At 39.8% G+C, this 19,060-nt stretch overlaps 1 protein-coding gene across 1 annotated transcript in view; it reads right to left on the bottom strand.

The window, feature by feature from the left end:
• The window catches only part of large1 (LARGE xylosyl- and glucuronyltransferase 1), a 131,621-nt gene extending 112,888 nt beyond the window's left edge, over window positions 1-18,733 (bottom strand). The window contains exon 1 of the mRNA XM_086146750.1: window positions 18,112-18,733. The gene's annotated coding sequence lies outside the window, so the exon portion shown is untranslated. The remainder of the gene's footprint in view (window positions 1-18,111) is intronic.
• Window positions 18,734-19,060: the final 327 nt, after the last annotated feature.

The following is a 19,060-nucleotide window of genomic DNA, read 5'->3' on the forward strand; positions in this document are numbered from 1 at the left end:
GACATTTGCCTCACGTGCTGCTTTACATTAACAGACAAACTAAAAACATTGCATACTGTGGTATTATTACCTTTATTCAAGGCAACATTTCAATTACTGACTGCACAAATAAAGCTGCAAGAAGTAGGTGATAGCAGAAAGCAGAAAAGTGCTTGAAGGATTGAATAACCTTATCCAAAAGCAAACAAACACATAGGAAAAAAAAATATCAATTGATAGTTTCTCTTTTACTTATACATTTAAATTTTACAGCAATTTGAGATGATTGTATTGCTCAAACCCAGGAATCCCAAGATATGAGCTTTAATTCATTTTATTTCTTTTGGAGTTCTTAACCATGGAATGAACTCTGGCTGATGAGTTGTCTTTGCCAAAGTGGATACTGACATTACAGTATGGGAAAATACACTGCATTTATTTTAACATATGGTGATAAACAAATGGTAAACGTCTTCTTCTACACATTTAAGCGACATATTTCACTACAAAGCTACCAGATGCTTATGCTAAGCAAAGCACAGCCATCCAGTTTGCAGAGAATACCACTTAGGGATTTATCTGCTCCTGCTGTTGGTTTTTGACAAGACATCAAGTAAGTAGCTGTGAAATACAACTGGTCGGAATAGAATACACAAGTACTTTCTGTTGTCCATTGATTCCCTCTACACAGCAACATTGTCTTGTCAATAATTCTAGCTCTGGCTGGTAAGATTCTGAAATTGGGAGTTTCAGGCTAGTTGCCTGTGAAATTATTGGTTAATTTATATTATAGTTTTCTTCACTACTAAAAAAACAATGCAAAACGGGCTGATTCGGTATAGATCCTTCATGTTATAATATTGAATCTTCTCTGCATTTAACCCATTATGGATGAACTAAGAGCAGTTGGCTGCCATTTAGAAGCACCTGGGGGGCAGTTAGGGGTTCAGTGTCCTTCTTGTGTGTCTCAACAACACTTTGACACACAAGGAGGAGTCAGGAATCGAATCAAGAATGTTGGGTTCCAAGGATCACTCTACCTCCTGCATCACACTGCCTGTCTCCTTGTACCTGCATGTGTTCTCTAAGGGTTCTCAGTCTTTCTCCAAAAGTCTGAAACCTCACTTTGTTTCATCTAATACTTTAAATTGACTAAGTTTGAATGAGAGAATGAAGCCGCCTGTTTCTATATGCAGTCTGTCTGCTGAACTAGAACTCCAATTAAATATAAATGGAAAATGGCACATAAGTAGCATAAATAGCTGATTCATTGTCAAAAATGATCTTGCAATACAAAAGCTTCATTTTTGTCAGGGGAGGTTTGATTGGCTTTGGACAACTACCGGATTTTCCGCACTATAAAGCGCACCTTTGATCTTCTCAGAAAACCAACAGTGCGCCTTATAATGCGGTGTGCAACTACAGGAAGCGGCTGCCGACTCCATTTTCTCCCGTAGAAAAAGTAGCGTGCGATGCATGCTGGGATATATGACTGCGAAAAGAATGTATTTTCATTTCCATTTGTGTGTGTGCGCGCGCGTCGCCGAAGTAGTAGTGGTAAAAACGGTAGAGGGCAATTCCTGTCCCACATCACTTGTGTGTGTGTGTGTGTGTGTGTGTGTGTATAAAGACCCCAAAATGCCACCTTTCAAGAGACACACTTACGACGCAGAGTTTAAACTGAAGACGATGAGTCACGCAGTAGAACATGAGAATAGAGCAGTAGCAAGATAATTCAACATTAACGAAATCAATAGTATGGAAGTGGAGGAAGCGACAAGATGATCAAGTAAGGAAGACCAACAGTTTCCAAGGGAACAAAGTGAGATGGCTACAGTCAGAGGAAAAACTTGAACAGTGGGTTGTTGAATAGAGAGCAGCATGGAAAAAGCGTCTCTACAGTCACCATTCCAATGAAGGCAACTGCGCTAGCTAGCGACATGAACATCAATGAATTTAAAGGCGGTCCTTCTCGGTGCTTTAGTTTCATGAAGCACTTTGAACTGTGACATATTGAGTTGGAAATACATTGTTTTCAACGAAGGCGGTGCAAATACCAGTACGAGCTACTGGTACATACGGTACCGTATTGTGAATGCATTAACTTATTTTGGGAGTGAACGGAGTTGTCAGAACGTTGGTTTGTATTCTATTAATTAAGTTTGACTGACTTATCTGACTGTTTTGTTGACATTCCCTTTAGCGCAGCTCCATTTAGTGGATGCATAACACAACCCCAGCCACTACTGTAGCTTCTATTCTGTGTGCCTTATAATGCGGTGCGCCTTATATATGATTTCTTTTTTAAGATAGGCCATTCATTTAAGGTGTGCCTTATGGTGCGGAAAATATGGTAATACATTGCTATGACAAAATAGTGTTCACTGTTCCACTGGCAGGCCAATGGGTGGGATCAAGGGCACCCAGTGAACACTTATTCCTAGATTTGATGAGTTGGACTTGGGCAAGAAGTATGTGACCTTTCAGGGCCAAAATTTGCCAGATGGATGACTGGACTGGAGCATCAAACCACTGCTTCAATTCTGGTCTTCAGTTGTTGTTACATTCCAAAATTATAATAGGATGGATTTGAAATGGGTTGAACTACATAGTGATAAATTCAAGTTGTTGGCATTTAAATTCCCTAGCTCTCAGTCCAAATGAGCATTTAGGAATATGCTGGACAACAAATCTGATCCATGGAGGCTCCTCTTGCTACAAAAGGGATCAGCTGCTAATGCCTTGGAAGTAGCTATCACAGACCACCAGAGTTCTGATGGACAAACAAATTTTCCCCCAAACACAACTGTAGGGTGGCAAAAGGTGAGTGTATAGCCATGTTCTCCAGGTTTAATGTAGTTAAGAATTTAAAAGCAATTTTGTTTTTTTTTTTTTCCCCACCAGTGCTCTTCTCATATTAACATCAGGCCTACAGTACAGGCCTACACATTTCCATTACCAGAAGTAACAAAGGAGCGTTATTTGGAGAGTGTGATTTGTTAATGGCTTTGAAGGTTGTCTGTCTCAACATGTCAGTGACAGCTAGAGGCCCCAACTCCTTGGAACCTTGTGCAGGATGAGTAATTTCAATAATGCATGAAAAAATGGAAAGCAGTGCTAACACTACCATTTAATAATGGCCAGGGGTACAAAACACTGTTATATCTATTTTAAGTTGGCTTTTTTGATATTAAAGATCTACTCTTCAAGCTATTATTGTTTGATTCCCTGCCAAACGCAATTACTTCATCCTCACATTCACAAAGCCAGAAAAACAAAAAAAATTAAAGTGTTTTATGAGGTCACAGTGACAGCATCCTTTGACCAATGCACATAATCAATTCAACCCTGAGCCCAAGAGAACATCTTTGCAAACTTTGAAGATATTGCCTTAGGGGTCTGACAGAGATATCAGGAAAAGGACAGACCGGCACACATGGAGTCACCAGCACAGAGGCATAAAGATAGGGATTACAGATGCTTTAAATTCTTAAACAGTCCATTTGAAAGAGATAAACAGGGGCAAAGCATCCTGGGACTCACACCTTGGCCAAGCAGCTCACCTGACACCATATTTCCTGCCTCACTGCAGCACAGCACACTGATGTCCCTCTGTCCAAATTTGAAATGTGTGCATTTTTTTTTACTCAGTATGTGGCTCACAAACTCGCCTGTCTAAGTGCAGCTCAGTGGGGGACAGGCCTTATTTCATATATTTGCATTCAAAGAGCATCACTCAGTCATAACATTCATCATGAATCACTGCCATTAAAATATCATTTAAGACCAGCAGAGAATAGTTTACACTGAGCCACCTAGGAGACTGTTCCCATCTGGCTCCTCAAATTGCTGAATATAATGAGATTCCTTCTACTTGGGATAGAAAAGCCTCACTGCTGGTCTTCTAAAGGACCAATGTACAGAAAACTCACATCTGCAACAGAAAGAGACAAACCAACAACCCCAGCCCGGGAAGCCATTTGTTGTCTTTAACGAAAGTACAAAAGACCATAAAATTATAAGCCCTTCTCAGACTTGCTATACATTTTTATTTACAAGCTGATGCATATGAGTGTAACATGTACTTGAACTATTAAGTTATTTTTCTAAATGCACTGAATGGCTTGAAAAAGTCGTTGAAAAAAAAAACAACTGTCAAACCTAATGCTTTGATTGACACATTAAATATTTTAGGGAACATTGAGTGCTGTTAACTGCGTTATAAAAATCAGACATTTAGGAAAATGTTGCCGGTTACATAACAAATGAAATTTCTTCGAGGTATATTTTTAATTAAGAAAATCTTAAACGGACCATTCTTTTGCCAGCTTTGGGTGGCCATCCATCTTCTTCCGCTTTCCTGCACACAGGGTCACGGGAGCTGCTGGAGCCTATCCCAGCTGTCATCGTGTGAAAGGCGGGGTACACCCTGGACTGGTCGCCAGTTAATCGCAGGGCCACAAATTTATACAAACAACCATTCACTCACTCATTCAGTCGGCACAATTTGATTTTCCCAATTAACCTGCATGTTTTTGGATTGTGGGAGGAAACCCGAGACAACCCACGCAGACACAGGGGTGAACATGCAAAATCCACACAGAAAGGTACAGTGGACGGCAGAACTAATGCTTCTTGTTCATCCATGATGTGTGAATTGCAGAGAACGAATGAGGGGTTAATAAAGGACAAATTATTCTCGGGCAGGACAATTTCAAATGAAATCTTTTTGTGTTGGAGTTTCCCATACCTAAATTGTATAAATGACATATACTGATAATGATAATAGAAAAGACTTCTGAAGTTTGAGATTTTCTTTCCATTTTCCTGAGATATAGTTCTACAGGTGTTTGAGATTTCACTTTGCTTTCTTTGCGAATCACCCATTTGTGTCATGATGGAAGTGGGAAGGAATCCTGTCATTTTGCTACAATGTAGGTAAAAGACAGCTGGAAAGATGATATACATTACAGGGATGATTATTCAGTAAACTTAATGACAAAGACCAAATTATAATTACTAGTTAATAGTATGCATGTTTATTCAGAAGTAAAATAGAGAGGGAATAAAAGTATTGATCTACTTTGTTTAAAACTGGATTACGTCTGCTTCTGCGATTTTCCTCTGCTCTGATTTTCCACAAGCAGCTTCAGCCTCTGTATCTTTGCTGATAGACATGCAGCTTGACGGTGCATAAGAAATGTAACCAGCCTGGTGACCAGCTGATTTACTCCCATGTGACTAGCCACCACAGGCAGGGAATGAAAGAGAGACCAGCAGTTCCTTTCAGTCATAATATCAGCGGCTATTTTTGTGGCATCTTTCAGCACAATGAACAGCAAGTGAATATAACTGCAAATTCCAGCCTACCACAGTTCCCTGGCTGCCTGCTGACCAACACCAACTCAATAACTGTCTCCTTTACTAATTTGAAAAATATTGTGAAGATGAATCTGAATACTCCGGTTTTAGTTCAAACGGCTTCATTTTCACCTGAATTGATTGTAACTGACCCATATTCTGATCTGAGGTGATATGGACCGCCAGAGACATCTGTCACCAAATTCTGAGGATGTCATCCCGCATCAAGTAGGCAGGTGACAGAGGTTTAATACTGTCATGATATTTAATGGTTCTTTAAGCACTAACGATATCAAATAATGATCACGTGTGGGCAAAAATTAAACGAGTTTTGTGGAATATTCGTATATAGAGTACTGTCCTTAGGAGATAAAATGGATTTATTTTCATACGATGACTGTATTTTTGGCATAATTTTACAAATGGCACACTTTTTGTTCAAAGCCTCATTAGATACCATTATCAAATGAAAACATGGAAAGGGGATACTGAAACAGTTACCAGCAAAACAGCTGAAGATCTGCATTACTGCATTTAGATATTAATGTTGTGATTTTGCATTGAACAGTTAAAGCAAGGCACACCGGTGCTCTTAGTGGAGCTATGTGTTATATGTAAATGTCTGTGCTATCCCAAATTGTATGACTTAGAAAAAAAAAAAAAGTGGTGAGTAGGACATAATTAGCATTTCTGACACATTTACTCACTCATTCTACTTTTTTTTTCTCCTTTTTTATATGTAGAGCAGAGGAAAGATAATCCCAGGATCACAGACTGAAAGTCAAGGGTGAATGACAAAACTTGCAATGATAAAGACAGAGTACAGGTATCATTTTGAATATTAAGTGGGTCACATTTCTATTAAGTTCTATTAAATCATGCACTGAAGTGCCAAGTCCTTGTTGTACCTGTTTGATGAAACAAGAAACAGTTCTCACAGGACACTTGTAGATTTGACACGGGCGGGGTTACTGTGTGTTAAAGTAAAGTAACACTTTAAACTTTATACTTGAAAAAAAAGGATGAAGCCCTGATCAGCCACCTCATCATTGCCATTTTTCCACATGAAAATACTATGTGCATTAGATTAGAAATTTACAGTCTGTTTCTCTTCTTCGGTGGAGAGCAGTAGGAGAATAATGCAGATTGCTCTTGCAAAGAGGCTCCACACAAAGTCTATACAACAAGTTACTGTCAATCTTCAAGTGTGTTTTTTTTTATTTTTGTTTGTTTCTTTTGCAGTGTGCCCAGCCAACTTAAGTAATTTTATCAGTAATTTCAATAATGGTTTAAGACTTTAAGACTGCTAATGAAAATCAACTTTCCTTGACAAATTAAACACAGAAGAGAAACAGCACCAATTCCAGGAAGAGCTGGCGGCAAGGTGTCAATATTACATTCCTCACTGGTGTAAAAACACAAACTCACATGCACACACAGGTGTGCGGGCTCTACTCAGGAGTAGCAGTCACGAGACTCCTAATATGACAACTGCAACCGCATGATATAACCGACTGGGTTGTCTACATTGATGGACAAAGTCCTGGGTTTCGTCATGTTTTCATTCTGTCATTTCAGCATACACCCGAGAAAGAGTTCATGGGTTCAGTTATCCTTTTAAGGGGCATATTGCTCATGAGACATGAAGGTAGTTGGTGTGAGCGAGAAGGATACAGAGAATAAGGTTAAATGGAGAAGAAGACGACGAAGAAAGGAGAAGAAGAATTGCTCAAGGGACAGTAAGAAAAGGTGATGGGTTGCTGATGTGAACTAGTCTCTGGCCTTAGGGGTTCATCTTCATGTTTCATGCACTTCTACTCCTACTCACAGCGTCGGAGACACCTCTTCTCCTTCCTCCCTCCGATATCGGCGTCAAGGTCCGCTATATTGTCGGTTGTTGTCAGAGTCGCTAAGGCTCCAGTGTTTACTTGTCTGTGTGGGACTCGAGATTATTTTGTTTTTTCTCTGATGTCTATCAGTAACTTAAGACAGCTATTGTATCTTGAAGACAAATCTAAAGATGTTGTCAAAAACCACACATTGAAACCTTCTATAATCAGACTAGGAAAAGCAACTTCATTGGGAGAAACGGACACTTATTACAAATGTGATTATTAGATTATTAATTACTTCTTCAGCTGCCAAACATGTGCCAAAATTTGGCAAAGTCTCTGGACAGAGAATGTAGTGTAAAATGCCACAGAGGACAGGCGAGTCTGAAAGGTTATCAGACAGCAGGACAAGCAGGATTCAACTCTGGCCCAAAAGCGTTTCTCAAAATATTAACTGTAACTGTATGTATCTGGATGGAAGTACATGCATTGATTTTGTTTGAAAAGCACTTTAAAAGCAAATCTGAGTGATGGATAAAAGAATTGACGGGAGGCCTAGTTAATAACAAAATAAACTATATTAATTTGCTAGTATAAAAGGTAAGTTTGACCTTCTCAAAATAAATTATTTTAATTATAGGCAGCCGAGTGGCACAGTTGTTAGTGCTTACACCTCACAGTAAGAAGGAATTTTTATGTTCTCCTGTGTCTGTATTAGTTTGCTACAGGTTCTCCGGCTACCTCCAGCATTCTTAAAACATATATTGAGTTAAGTGAAGGCTCTAAAATGCAAATGAGTAAATGGTTGTATTTCTCTCTATATGTGACCCTGTCATCAACTGGTGATCGTTTCAGGGTGAACCCCATCTACTGCTCAATGACAGTTGAGATAGGCTCCGGTCCCACTGCGCCCCTGAGTTCAGGATAAGGGGTACAGACAATAGATTAAGATTTTTTTTTCCTATTTACCCAACTTTGAAGATGCTAAATATCTGAATATGTATTTATGTATTATACAAGCTGGTCAGCTGTAGAAACCCTGGCAGATGAACCTCTGGCTTGGAATGGACTTCCAAGTTGGAAATGGGGTAATGATGCTATGGCCAATGCTGCAGCACTATCTCAGTTTGGCAACACTTGCTAAAACAGGTCATGGAAGAATTCAAGCAGTCAGGGTTTGTCTGAGAGAAAGACCCTTGCTTCAAAAAAGTTATAAAGTAAAATATCAGCTCTGTTAGCATTTGTTAAGTTTCAATAATAGTGAAAAGTTTGCATTTACATGGTATACCACTTTATAAGACATTCATTCACCATTGACAGCAGCTGCTAACACATTCACACAGTGATACTGAAGTCTTCAAGGGCAGATTTCTGATAGCTTCCACAGAGGCAGGGGCATCGATTCTGATTACAAGACAGTCCATTCAATCTCCATGTATAAGCCCAAGATGCAATCCCTTTGTTCTCAATGCAGGGACCAAGCCTCCTTTCTCTCTTAGTTGATTAATAGCCTTTTGAGATAAATCTTATTCATTTTATTTATGAAGGTTCTCTATTTAGTAACTATGAACCCCTTTAACACTTTCAATTAAAAAGTTAGTTATCCACCTGCAATCAGAGGATACAAACATGATAATGTATCCTTTATTAATCCAATAGGAAGTATTGTGATACATTGAAGACAGGTCTAAAAGCCGCTTTGGTGTCATTCACAACTGCAGGGGGTAGAAGTATGAAGAGTTTGATTAAATGCTCCAACATTACTCTCTCCAGTGTCACAGAAATTAACATTTTAACAGGCATGTTTGATACTCCCCACCCGACCCAAGAAAGTCAAATCAAATAGCTCCCAGTTATTTTCTTGTTTTGCCCCCCCCCACACAAACTACCCTTAACCATGGTGCAAAGTTACGTTCATAACATATCCTATGTTAGTCAATTTGAAAAAACACTCAAATAATCAAAAAAGTCATTATACTGACACCGTCAAAAATCCCATTTTGTCAACTGACATTTTCCTTTAAAATATTTTTATGCAACCTTGCATTTGATGATGATGTTAATGTTTGTTTGTTTAACTGAAAGAAAATATTTTTCAGTGGTTTCATGCTCATTGAGGAATGATATTTCAGAGCTCCCGGCAAAAGAATTACTTATATTACACAATATTACACTTACTCCAATCATCTCAGCATCGCTACAGTGGGGCAAAAAGTATTCAGCCGGCCACCAATTGCGCAAGTTCTCCCACTTAAAAAGATGAGACCTGTAACTTTCATCATAGGTACACTTCAACTATGAGACAGAAAAAGAAAAAAAATCCAGAAAAATCACATTGTCTGATTTTTAAAGAATTTATAAGTAAATTATGGTGGAAAATAAGTATTTGGTCAATAACAAAAGTTCATCTCAATACTTTGTTAATATACCCTTTTTGGCAATGACAGAGGTCAAACATGTTCTGTAAGTCTTCACAAAGTTTTCAAACTCTGTTGCTGGAATTTTGGCCCATTCCTTCATGCATACCTCCTCTAGAGCAGTGATGTTCTGGGGCTGTCGCTTGGCAACACAGGCTTTCAACTCCCTCCAAAGATTTTCAATGGGGTTGAGATCTGGAGACTGGCTAGGCCACTCCAGGACCTTGAAATGCTTCTTACGAAGCCACTCCTTTGTTGCCCAGGCGATGTGTTTTGGATCATTGTTATGCCGAAAGACCTAGCCACGTCTCATTTTCAGTACCTTTCCCGATTGAGGGAGGTTTTCACTCAAAATCTCACAATACATGGCCCCATTCTTTCTTTCCATTACACGGATCAGACGCCATGGTCCCATAGCAGAAAAATATCCCCAAAACATGAGGTTTCCACCCCCATGCTTCACAGTGGGTATGGTATTATTTGGATGCAACTCAGCATTCTTTCTCCTCCAAACACAAGAAGTTAAGTTTTTACCAAAAAGATTTACTTTGGTTTCATCTGACCATTGGACATTCTCCCAATCCTCTTCTGGATCATCCAAATGCTTTCTAGCAAACTTCACACTAGCCAGGACATATACTGGCTTAATTAGGGGGACACATCTGGCACTGCAGGATTTGAGTCCCTGGTGGCATAGTGTGTTACTGATGATAGCCTTTGTTAGTTTGGTCCCAGCTCTCCCAGCAGGTTATTCACTAGGTCCCCCCATATGGTTCTGGGATTTTTGCTCAACGTTCTTGTGATCATTTTGACCTCATGTGGTGAGATCTTGCGTGGAGCCCCAGATCGAGGGAGATTATCAATGGTCTTGTATGTCTCCCGTTTTTTAATAACTGCTCCCACAGATGATTTCTTCAGACAAAGCTACATACCTATTGTAGATTCATTTTGCCAGCCTGTCGCAGGTATACATTTATGTTTCTAGTGGCCTTTGACAGCTCTTTGGTCTTCGCCGTAGTGGAGTTTGGAGTACGACTGTTTGAGGTTGTGGACAGGTTGTCTTTTATACTGGTAACCAGTTCAAACAGGTGCGATTAATACAGGTAACATGTGGAGGACAGAGGAGCCTCTTAAAGAAGTAATAGGTCTGTGCGAGCCAGAAATCTTGCTTATTTGTAGGTGACCAAATACTTAATTACAGAGGAATTTACCAATTAACTCGTTAAAAATCCTACAATGTGATTTCCTGGATTCTTTCCCCCCATTCTGTCTCTCATAGTTGAAGTGTACCTATGATGAAAATGACAGGTCTCTCTCATCTTTTTAAGTGGGAGAACTTGCACAATTGGTGACTATCTAAATACTTTTTTGCTCCACTGTATCTTCCAGTTTTTAAATGTGGGAGTTTGTGCAGGGATGCAGTAACTTGTTATATTGCACAGAAACTTGAGATGTTCGTGAATTCTAGTGGGTGGCTAGCCCACTGTGGAACACAGCACTCGCTCAAAATCAGTCGGCTTTCAGAGAATGAAGTGAAAAGTAAGAACCTCCCTTTGCAAATGACATATGTGTACCTGAAATGCAGTTTCTTAATGCCAATTCCAGCTTAATGGCAACTGAATCAGTGCAAATCAGCTTGTATGACTAATGTGAAAATAATCACATTAACAGCAGTTAAATCCAAAGTAATGACCTGGGTGCTTATAGGCTAAATTAAATGCTTAGATAATCAGGATGCAGAGACATTAATGTGACAAGGTTGTATTTTGTGTGCGCCTCTGGCCGGGTAGTTGGGTTTAAATGGAATTCTTCAGAGCCATGATAGGAATCTGGTAGGTGCAATAAATCCAGTGAGGGGCAAGCTATAGTACATTTCCAATTAACTCTGGCAAATGACTAGTTTATCATCTCCATCTTCAGTGTGGTAGAACTGGACCAGAAAGCACTGTGAAGGACAGACTACACGGTCTGGGAAGAGGATTACCAAAGAGGTCCCTTGATTGGGATGTAATTCTGGGTGGGTTGGAGACCACAGATGTAGAACAGTATGGCTCCCGATATAACTATAGCAGGAGGGAATGCAGTTGTACTTAGTTCATTATGCTTCTGAGGATAAAATTGGCCCTGACACCCAATTCAACAGTAGTACAAATGATGCCACAGGGCCCATCGGCTCTTTCACGGAATTGTTCTGACAATTGAAAAAAAAAAAAAAGAGGAAGCACATTTAAGAACTATGCATTCTTTTGCCCTGAAATATACAAGCCATGCCTCTTTTAGAAGGAAGCTACTGTATATACTTTTACAAAAAGCACAAAAAAGAAAAAGCATGACAAGTTATACGTGGATCACACAGGTAATTGTCAAGGACACAGATTTTCACAGATATTGACAGCAGATCCATCATAGAACTTGGAAAAAGAGGGAAACTAGATTGCAATAAAATTTCACTAGAGTAGTTCTCATACAAAATCTTAAAATACTCTAAACGCCAGAACTGGATGTTTAGAATATAGATATGCAATTGAAAACTTTGATATGATACCAGGCAGAAATATTGCATTACCAATGATGCAGGACAGTGTTACAGTTTTCTTTTGATTGTTTTGCAGTGAACAATGGCAATGAAGCAGGACAAACCATTAGCCTTCCCAGAAAACACAGCATGCCTCTTTACACCAGTTGATTTGTAAGGACTCAGCTTTTGTTGGCTTGTGTTAGACCACAGTTTACAATTTAAAAAAAGGAAAAGTCTGTAATGCTGCTAATGTCTATTCAATGGTCGGTGAAATCGCCAATATTATTGTGAGAGACTGGTGTCACAATGGAAACATAGCACTCCGTGAGCCGTGAGAAAAAATTACCTTCACAGGTGATTTTTATATCAGTACATTCTGTTAATGACTTGGGGGGCATTTAAAAAGCACAGCATTTAAAAACACAGTGTAAATGTATGTAATTATCAAGATCTGATCCTAGGAACCCAAAATTCAAAACTGCAATTTGATCAAACACCTTGCCCAAATATCCAGCAAATTTCCTTTATTTCAAAAAATGTGTTGAAAAACCAAAAAATTATTTCCAGAGCTTGTTAAGTGAAGGTCAGAGCAATAACAGCCACAAGGGTCGAAGGAGGGATGGCAGTTAAAGGTGGGCACTAGAGTTTGGTTTGGTTACAACATTACTAAGATGAGCTGGAAAATTGTGACGTCTTAATCAAACAGCATAAATACATGCATACGCCAGGCTGAGCGGAGATGACTTTGTCAGGGGGGGTCAGAGTCTTGTAACGACATGATCACCCACATGGTAGCAGACTCGTCTGCAGCAGAGTGCATTAAGTTGCAGGATATCCACAGTCATTACACGGTGATGAGTGCATCACTTGAAATGTGGCCGCTTAATGCTGCTGGGCATGAACGAGGAAATCAATGAAGCAGTGGACAAAACAGGCTTGTTTGCCGTTCCACCATACATCCCCCTGAGAGTCAGCATACACTTGCATTAATGAAGACAGACTTCTTGTCGAAATCTTCTTGTCCTGGCAACTGGACTTGAATTTCTTCACTTGAAGATGTTTCCCCCCTCATCCAAGAGGCTTCTCCTGTCCTAATGGCAGTTATATTCGGAATCACCCCACAGGTCATTCGAATGGAAGATGCCTCTCAAATGAGGGGTGAGGAGGTTTTCAATTGCAAAAATTCAAGTCCAGTTGCAACGACAAGAAGATTATGACAAGAATTCTCCATGTTCTGGATGACCCAGAACCTCCACAGACAAGACAAACAGACATTATGCTGTCAACTTATACTGATCCTGGGCCAGATAGAAACACTGCCTACTGATTATCTAAAGGTTATTGGCCTACTAGTTATAAGGACTTGTACAGTCAGGTTTGGGGGGGGGGGGGGGCAGCACTTGAACCCAATTCTGACTGTACTGTACCTTTTACACTATAAGGCACATCGGCTTATTAGGTGCAACTTCAATGAATGGCCTGTTTTAAAACTGTTTTTATGTATAGGGCGCACTGCATTATAAGGCGCATAGAACAGAAACTACTGTAGTGGCTGGGGTTGCGTTGTGCATTCACTAGATGAAGCTGTGCTAAAGGGAATGTCAACAAAACAGACAGCGAAGTCAGTCAGTCAAACTTCATTAATAGAATACAAACCAACATTCTGATACTCCTTTCACTCCCAAAACAAGTAAGTGAATTCACAATACGGTACCATATGTACCTGTAGCTCTTACCGGTATTTGTATTTACAAGGAAGGACCGCCTCTAAGTTCATTGATGTTCATTTGAATAGTGACTGTAGAGACGCTTCTACTTGCTGCTCTCGGTTCAACAACCCACTGTTCAAATTTTCAACTGTAGCCATCTCGCTTTGTTTCCTCGGAATCTCTGTTTAGTCTTCTTTATTTGGCACAGGTCATCTTGTTGCTTGCTCCCCTTCCGTACCATTGATTCATCAATGTTGAATTCTCTTGCTGCTACTCTATTCCCATGTTCTACTGTGTGACTGATCGCCTTGAGTTTGAATTCTGTGTCGTGACGTCTCTTGAAAGGTGCCATTTTGGGGTCTTTATACACACACAAGTGGTGTGGGACTGGAATTCCCCTTTACCCTTACATCGCTGCTACTTCGGCAAGGCCCTCTGACAACAGTTGCCATAATAAACCAATATTGATCAATATAAGGCGCATTGGATTATAAGGCACACTGTCAGTTGTTGAGAAAATTAAAGGCTTTTAGGTGCACCTTATAGTGCAGGAAATACGGTACATGCAAGTTGCCTGCAAATACTCCACAAACTTAAATTCCCCACGGCTTCAAGTAATCTGAAGCCCCCAGTGCAGACACCAGTGATCTGCACTGGTGATAAAGCTCAAAAAACGAAAGAGCAACAACTTGATCAAGAAGCAAGGAAGTTGTGGTGTGTTGCCAGGTTGCATCCACTGTTTCTGCCGACCAGACATTCATATCTGATCATGCCTTCAATACAGTGGTCATACATTAAACTGTGATACGGTGTTGTCAAGGTGATCAAATGAAGGCTAGAAGCACTGCCAAACCAAAACCAGACTTCAGCAATTGAATTTTTTAAGTGTTGTTTCTCAGTTAATCAAAACATGGATGACCGAACCAGGATGTCCAACTATTGTTTCGCATCATGTAGCTATGAGAACAAACTGAGAGGCTTTTGGGGTATCTAACCTACAGCTTCTTTTCTTTTTTTTTCCTTCGTCGGATGATAAATTCGACAATCCCACAAACCTGATTCCCGCTTAAGAGCTTCATTGTTAATCTGTAACAGCGGCATAGATGGATGACAAGCTGATGCTGCTTTATTGGCTGTGACTGAGTTTTCAGTTTTCAGTCCACCCCATTAAAACTTGATGTCAAAACCAATTTTAGTATTTGCTGTTTCACAATGCTTCACAATTCAATTTCACCCGAACATCAGACGTTTGAGGCTTACCCAGTAAGATAGTCAGTTATTATCTATCCATCCCTTGTCTACTGTTTATCCTGCTCTGGGTTGCGGGGGCACCTGGAACCAAGAGGTGGGCTTCATCATGACCTGGTCACTAGTTAACCGCAGGGCCACATATAGAGACAAACAACCATTTACTCTCACATTCAGACATCATGGCAATTTTTGACAGTCAAATCCAAGCTTGTTGGAAGAAGAATAACAAAAAGTAAACTTGGCAATAATTCAGTTCCATTATTACTTTATGTTTTACATCATGACCATGGTCGTAAAACAATCAAACATCAGAATTTAGGTATCTGATGAAAAAGAAAGAAAAGGGAGAAGGAGAGCATCTCTTACAATGATAAGCTTATAAAACCTTTGATTTATCTGACAAAAACCTATGATTTCTTGTGGTTAGTGAAACCTCCACCTCGGGAAAAAAACCACATAAATAAATAAAAGGTAAATTACCTTGGAAATATTCATTGGGGCTTAAATTGCCAGACAACTGATTTGATGAACTCAAGACTATTCAGCAGGTAGATCTATTGTTGAAAACTGATTAATATTTCTTGTTTTGTGTAAACATTTTAAAATAGTGTTGGAGTGTTTCACAGACAGGAATCAGTCTGGACTTGGCCTTGGTCTCAGGCAAATCATAACAGGCATATTTTCTTGTTCCAGAAGATCAATTGAAAAAAGCGGAGAGGAAAACAGTAACAATTATTTGTATCCCAACTGTAATATGATTGTTTTACAAAATGATTAAAAGACAAGATGAGAGAGAATAATCACTGATTGCCATTTGATTATAATGATGATGTTGGTTGTTTTGCTCTCAGCTGTATGTCCAGTGGCTCTCCGGCTCAGGAGGATCTAGAGGAATACAATTATGTCAACAATTTAAACTAATAATTGAACACTACTTTGCCATGGAACAGGCTAACCCCTTTGCCAAAGAGATTCAAGGATTGAATCTTCTTTTGTAAATTCTTGTTTGACATTTTAAAAAAGAAATGGCTGCAAAGAAAGGCACGGTCGGAATGCGGGAAAGGTGGTTTATCTTGGGTAATTTGCAGTTGATTTATATTCACAGGACAGTGAAATAATGAATTGTGAAATAGGTTGCTAAGTTGACAGTCTAACAATAGAATGTATAACCTCAGCAAAGTGAAAAAACTTAGTGTCACTATACATGTATATGAAAAGCACAGCATCATTAATTTTGATGAATTTTGAAAAACATTTAAGTATTATTTCCAGGTTTTTCTATCAGGCAACCAATTGGTATCCACAGCCTTACTATAATGACATATAAGACTGTGTCAAGATGATTTTAACCAAAAATGAAGAGGAAAGACTGAACATTTTTCCCTCTAAAATCGCCAAAGAAATTATTTTATCATATGGGTAGATACTCCTCAGAGATTAATCTATGAATCCAAAAGCACAGTGACAGGACAAAGTTAAAGTAGTCTCAGTTTAAACATGGAACATAAGGAGAAAACCTTCAGTTTTTATGACTGAGAGAAATGTCAGACTGTGAAAATTGAATTAAGTTGTACATTAATATTTATGAAAATGTATTTAAGACCCTGCAGATACAAATAATGAAAACAAATACTAGTAGTACTTACCCTACTACTACTAATAGTAGTAGTAGTAATTTTACTAATACATTTGCATGGGGGAACAGCGATTTGCAAATTGTACTTACTTGCTACCTTTAGAAATAAAATGAATAAAGTTAGTAGGTTCAAAGACAGTTTCACCCGAAAACAAAATAACAGATAAATGAATAATAATAATGACAATAATAATAATAATACTAATAATAATGATAATAATAATAATGAAGAAGAAGAAGAGTGTCTGTTTTTAGTGTTGCAAGTTGACTGTAGGACGGGTGAAGAGGGATCTTGCACAAAAATAAAAATAAATAAATAGATAAAAACTGCACTACTAATCTAAAATTTTCCACGACTAATTGCACTGTAGTGATTTGTGTCCTGTTTTCCTTTCAGTTGATGACCCTATGATAATAAACGTGAATCCATGTCTTTCTGTTTGAGCAAAGACGCACTGTCAACATGTGGGGATGCGGAGGAAGGAAAGTTTGAAAAGCCCCAGTCTAAATCAAATTAAATCGACACGTCGTAGAGCCACTGACAATTGAGAAATCGGGCATAATTAAGTAGATGTTTGTTAGTGTTTTGCAGTTTTGTTTTGAGAGACATACAGGGCTGTCTCAGAAAATTAGAATATTGTGATTAAGTCCTTAATTTCTGTAACGCAATTAAAAAAAAAAAAAAGACTTTGCATGACATTCTAATATTTTGAGATAGGATTTTTGAGTTTTCTTAAGATGTAAGCCATAATCAGCAATATTAAAATAATAAAAGACTTGCAACATTTCAGTTGATTTGTGATGAATCCGAAATGTATGACATTTTTGTTTTTGTGACTGCATTTCAGAAGATAAATAACTTTATCACAATATTCTAATTTTCTGAGACAGTCCTGTATACACGAGGAGATGCTGATATTAGTCTGTAACGTTGCCGCTGTTCGGACCGGATGAGCTCGCGCCACTATTTGTAACACGCGCGTGCCAAAACTGAGGAGGCACACAATTAGCATACTTATGCTAAACACAACTTCCAACGGCTACCGCCGCTTATCCTCAGTGAGCTGTCCAAAAAGGGTCGATGTGTGACAGCTTGACGCTCAGAACTGCGCCGACTGATAATCTCAATTCACCCCCACGCTCTTTTAAATGTTGTTTGAGGAGGGAGGGGATTAAAAAAAAAAGAACGTCTGGCTTGAATTAGTATAGGGATACCCGACAGTACTGCGTCGTTTCACACACTCCAGATTTATTTGTAAACAATAAAGGCCCTCGTGAAGATTGGCGTTGGTGAAGAACAAGTGCGACACACACATAAGTCGGGGTTAATAATACCACGAGGGGCAAAGCGGTTTAAAGCCTAGCAGCCCGGTGAGGTAAGGTCACCGTCGCTGCGGATTGAACTCACCTGATGCGGGTACGCTTCAAAACGGGAGGTTTAACGGTCCTCCGGACGAATAAATCCCTCGGCAATGATAAAAAAGGGAAGGCTTTTTTTAAGAACCCCCACGTTTCTTCGCCGGGTCTTCACGGGCCGGTCATAATAGTTGTGGCGCTGAATAAGGCGCCGCGCTGCCGCTGAAGAGTTTAAGCCTTACCGGAATGTTATCCGGTCTGGTACGGTCAGCTGTTAGCACCGGCTACCAGCAACAGCTGTGGTGCCGTTCGTCGGTCCGCCGGCGAGGAGGGGGGGGAAGAGCGAAGAGCGGGGCGATGACTTCAAATCCCGTGTTTTTGCTTGCGGCGGTGGTCGTCTTCAGTCTCAGTGATAGCAGCGGGGTTTGGTTGACTGTGACCAGCAGCCAGCGACGCACAGTCGACGGGGGGGGAGAGGGGGGGCAACACAATCGCTCGGGCTTCGGCAGGGGGAGCGCGGAGGCTCCGCGGCGCTTTCTCTGTGGCTCAGACAGATATAAATGCCTTCCGAGTGTCCGGGGGAACGTGTATTCCCCCTCCGAGGGATTTCAACGCAGACCCCGTCCTGTTACGTGCCTGAGTTTTTCGGCCTCAACACAGCAGCTCTTTCTTCCTGCCAGGCAGCCAGCGACCAATCACAGCGCCGCAGTCAGAGTTGGATCCCGGGAGGAGAAGGACTGGATCTGAGCAGAGCGGAGCGGAGTCTGGACCGGAGCGACGGACACTTTGACCACCGTGCCTCCAGCCGACATAAAAACTGACATTTAATAATATACTTCCCATGATAAATTCAGAATGAATTGATGTATGAATTAATGAATGAATTAACGAATAGATACATTAACGAATAGATAAATAAATGCTGAGTAATTGGTTATGCACATGCTCACTTTTCATCGGTCACATTACTATTTCTCAGAAATTATATTAAGTGGTTGTAT

This window comes from Fistularia commersonii, chromosome 5 (assembly GCF_037954325.1).
Source record: "Fistularia commersonii isolate RoL2024-O1a breed Wild chromosome 5, RoL_Fcom_v1.0, whole genome shotgun sequence".
NCBI classification, from domain to species: Eukaryota; Metazoa; Chordata; class Actinopteri; order Syngnathiformes; family Fistulariidae; genus Fistularia; species Fistularia commersonii.